This window comes from Lactuca virosa, chromosome 1, assembly GCF_052849685.1.
Source record: "Lactuca virosa cultivar CGN04683 chromosome 1, Lactuca_virosa_CGN04683_v6, whole genome shotgun sequence".
In the NCBI taxonomy this organism is placed as follows: domain Eukaryota; kingdom Viridiplantae; phylum Streptophyta; class Magnoliopsida; order Asterales; family Asteraceae; genus Lactuca; species Lactuca virosa.
Window position 1 is genome coordinate 206873903 of NC_136426.1, and position 4430 is coordinate 206878332.

General features: G+C 43.0%; 1 non-coding gene across 1 annotated transcript; it reads left to right on the plus strand.

Moving 5' to 3' along the window:
• Positions 1 to 3819: 3819 nt before the first annotated feature.
• Positions 3820 to 3926, plus strand: LOC145151692 (small nucleolar RNA R71). The gene has a single exon (XR_013732253.1). It is a non-coding gene; the product is annotated as a small nucleolar RNA R71 (small nucleolar RNA).
• Positions 3927 to 4430: the final 504 nt, after the last annotated feature.

A 4430-nucleotide genomic window follows, 5' to 3' on the forward strand; every position in this document is an offset into this window, starting at 1 on the left:
TTGGGTTGCATCTTTAAAAATCGTGGGCCAGTAAAACCCAATGTCAAAGATCTTCCTAGGAGTGTAATGTGCTCCATGATGTCCACCAGTGGGCCCGCTATGACAATGCTCTAATATTTTCCGGCTTTCATTCCCAAACACGCATCTTCGTATTATCCCATCCGCACAGCTTCGGAAAAGATATGGTTCATCCCAAAAGTAATATTTTAACTCAGAAAAGAATTTCTTCTTTTGTTGACTTGTGAGATCTTTTGGGATGTATTTGCTAGCTAAGTAATTAGCTATATTTGCAAACCATGGTTCTTCTCCCATAGTTACCATAATATACTCGTCCGGAAAATCATCGCCAACTCTATCTTCGTGAAATCGCGGGTTTTCAAGCCTTGACAAGTGGTCAGCTGTTACATTCTCCATTCCCTTTTTGTCTCGTATCTCTATGTCAAACTCTTGAAGAAGTAGCACCCATCGTATCAGTCTTGGCTTGGCATCCTGTTTGGCAAATAAATACTTGATAGCAGAGTGGTCAGTAAAAACGGTTACTTTAGATAAAACTAAATAAGGACAGAACTTATCAAAAGCATACACCACAGCTAACAATTCCTTTTCCGTGGTGGTGTAATTTTCTTGGGTTGGATTTAGAGTCTTGCTAGCATAATATATGGGTCGAAAGTGCTTATCAACCCTTTGTCCAAGGACAGCTCCTAATGCAAAGTCACTAGCATCACACATAATTTCAAAGGGTAAACTCCAATTTGGTGCAACAATGATCGGGGCATTAGTTAATTTTTCCTTTAGAAATTCAAATGCCTCTAAACACTTTTTCGTAAAATTAAATGGTGCATCTTTTAATAGTAATTGTGTTAGAGGTCTAGTTATTTTGGAAAAATCTTTTATGAAACGCTTGTAAAAACCCACGTGTCCTAGAAAACTTCTAATTCCCTTCACATTAGTTGGTGGTGGTAATTTGACAATGGTGTCAATCTTTGCCCGATCCACTTCAATTCCCATTTTGGAAACCTTGTGGACTAACACTATACCCTCCTTAACCATAAAGTGACATTTCTCCCAATTGAGGACCAAGTCGGTTTTTTCACACCTAGCAAGCATTAAGTCAATATTTGTGAGACAGTCATGGAAAGAAGATCCAAAAACAGAAAAGTCGTCCATAAAGACTTCCATGAATTTTTCCACCATATCGTGGAATATGGCGGTCATACACCTTTGAAAAGTCGTGGGTGCATTGCATAGCCCAAAGGGCATGCGCCTATAAGCAAAAGTCCCACTTGGGCAAGTAAATGTGGTCTTTTCTTGGTCCATTGGGTCTATGGGTATTTGGAAATAACCCGAGAATCCGTCTAGAAAGCAATAGTAACTATGGCCCGATAATCTTTCTAACATTTGATCAATAAAAGGTAAGGGAAAATGGTCTTTATGAGTGGCATCCTTTAGCTTTCGATAATCGATGCACACTCTCCAACCGGTTGCCGTTCGTGTCGGAATTAGCTCGTTCTTTTCGTTGGTTATGACCGTCATCCCTCCTTTCTTGGGCACCACTTGGACCGGACTCACCCACGGACTGTCGGAAATGGAATAGATAATTCCCGCATCTAAGAGTTTAACCACTTCCTTCTTGACTACTTCTTGCATATTCGGGTTTAATATTCTTTGGTGCTGTACAACCGGCTTTGCTCCTTCTTCCAGATTGATCTTGTGAGAGCAGTAAGATGGGCTTATTCCCTTAATGTCGGTGACGCTCCATGCTATGGCCCGCTTCCGCTTCTTCAACACTTGCACGAGCTCTTCCTTTTCAGATTTGGACAGGTCAGAGATTATGATTACTGGCTTTTGGTTGCCCTCTTCAAGGAAAGCATACTCCAAATGCTCTGGTAATGTTTTGAGTTTGGATTTTTGGTTCTGACTGTTGTACTCGCTGAGTACAGGTGAGGGACTCGGCGAGTTGGTAGCTGAATTCACGACTTCTGATTTTTCTGAGGATGAACTCGGCGAGTAGATCGGCCCTACTCGGCGAGTAGATCTGTCAGTTTGCTTGACTATTTCTTCAAATTCAGCTTCTTCCAGCAACCTTTCGATCTCCATTAAGTCTCTTTCTGCATCAAATTCTTCATAAAAAATTGTGCACTTGCTGGAATCTTCACTTACGCACTCCTCCAATAGTTCGTCTAGCATGTCAATTGAGAACGTCGTGTCGTCACTGTTCCTTGCATACTTCATGGCTTGATCAACCCCAAAAGTTACAAAATCATCACCTACCCGCAAAGTAAGCTTTGAATCCCTCATGTCTACTATAGCACTTGCCGTGTTGAGGAAGGGTCTTCCGAGGATGATCGGGACTTGAGGATCCGCCTCCATATCTAGAATTATAAAATCTGCTGGAAAGACGAATTTGTCCACCTTGACTAGTAAGTCTTCGCATATGCCTCTTGGGAACGTGACTGTCTTGTTTGCTAAATGAATTGCCATGCGAATTGGCCTTGGTTCCGGAAGATCCAGCTTCTTAAAGAATGAATATGGCATTAGGTTCACACTTGCTCCCGAATCGGCTAAGGCATGAATGGTAGCCAAGTTGCCAAATTGGCAAGGTAGAGTTAAGCTCCCCGGGTCACCTTTCTTCTTTGGTAGCTTATTTAGCATAGCAGCTGAGCAGTTTTCATTGAGGACTACCTTGTTCACTACTTCCATCTTCCTTCGATTAGTGAGAAGTTCCGTAAGGAACTTAGCATATTTGGGCATTTGGGTGACGACTTCAATGAAGGGTATGTTTATTTGAAGAGCCTTGATATGATCTAGAAACTTCTGGTACTCCTCTTCCTGCTTCTCCTTCTTAGCTCGGGCTGGGTATGGCATTGGAGGCTGATACAGCTTTTCAGGGACCTATTCCTTCGGATTTGGCAGTTTACTCGCCGATTCCATATTTGGTACTCGGCGAGTAGAGAGCTGTCAGATTGAAGATTTTGATTTCCTGCTTGATTTTCTGCATCCTCCTTCTGTGATTCTTTGGATGCTTCAGTCTGAATAGGGGCCAGGGGAGTGATTATTTTCCCACTTCTTGTTGTAACTATATTTATGTGCGCCCCTCGTGGGTTATTTTCGGTTTTACTAGGAAATTCGCCTGGTGATCTTTGGTTGATTTGTTGAGTAAGTTGCCCTAGCTGCGTTTCTATGTTGTGGATAGATGCTTGCTGGTTTCTAAGCATGGTCCTCGTTTCTTGAATTGCAGCATCATGATCACTATGTCTCTTTTCTGAAGCAGCTACAAATTTGGTAAGCATTTCTTCCAAACTTGGTTTTCTCTCTTGTACCGGCTCCTCCTTTTGGTAAAAACCTCTTCCTTTCTGCCTGAACTTCTCCTTCTTAGCCTTCTTGTACTCTTCATATGGGAGCCACTCTTTCTTTGGTTTTCGCCAATCTTCATCATATCGGTCTCCACTTGAACAACATACTTGCACCTTCTTGTTGCCATTTTCATCCAGGTCGCAATCTCTGGTTAGATGAGGCCCATTGCAGTTTTCACAACCCACCCTAATGGCATGGATCGTTTGATCCATTTTATCCATCCTTCTATCCATGGTTTTTAGCATAGCCATGACCGCGGACAAGTCTTCAGTAGCTGCATATGCAGCTCCCCTAGTAACATCATGTCTTGGGTTGTGGTATTCTCTATAGTGCTTAGAGAATTCTTCAATTAATTCCTTGATTACCGGGGGTGGCTTCTTTGTGAGCGGGCCTTGCGAGTCAAGTAACTGCCTGGTTGTGACATTGACTCCATCATAGAAAATGGAGACTTCTTGCTGGCTATTTAAGTCATGGTGTGGGCAGTTTCTTAGTAAGCTTTTGTACCTCTCCCAAGCTTCATATAGCGACTCTCCAGCTTGTTGTTCAAAGTTTGCAATGGCCTTCTTCAACTTGGCTATCCTGGAAGGCGGGCAAAAGTGATCAATGAATTCTTCTTTCATCTTGGCCCATGTGGTGACTGATCCGGGAGGAAGTGACTTGAGCCAGTCTTTTGCAGCGCCTTTGAATGTCACTGGAAGCATGCGAAGTAGCTGAGTCTCGCGAGGCACATTTGGAACATTGAAGTAATCAGCTACATCATTGACTTCATCCAAATGCTTGTAGGCATCTTCGTGGTCTTTTCCATAGAAAGGTATTTCTTTAAGTAAAGCTAGGATATGACCCTTGAGCTCAAAAGTAGTAGTCGCGGGAATTGCAGGTTGCACAAGTCCCGGGCCAGTGTCGTCGCGCATCCTCTTCTTCCATTCCCCCATGGGGATTTCATCAATGTTAGCCATGGTAAGAGCTAACTCGTCGTCGGAATCGGAAACGTGACCGAATGTAGGGTCTTCTTCTTCCTCGGTCTCGTACTCGGCGTCTTCTTTAATTGGTTCTTCGATTGTCAAAGAGGCGTTGGA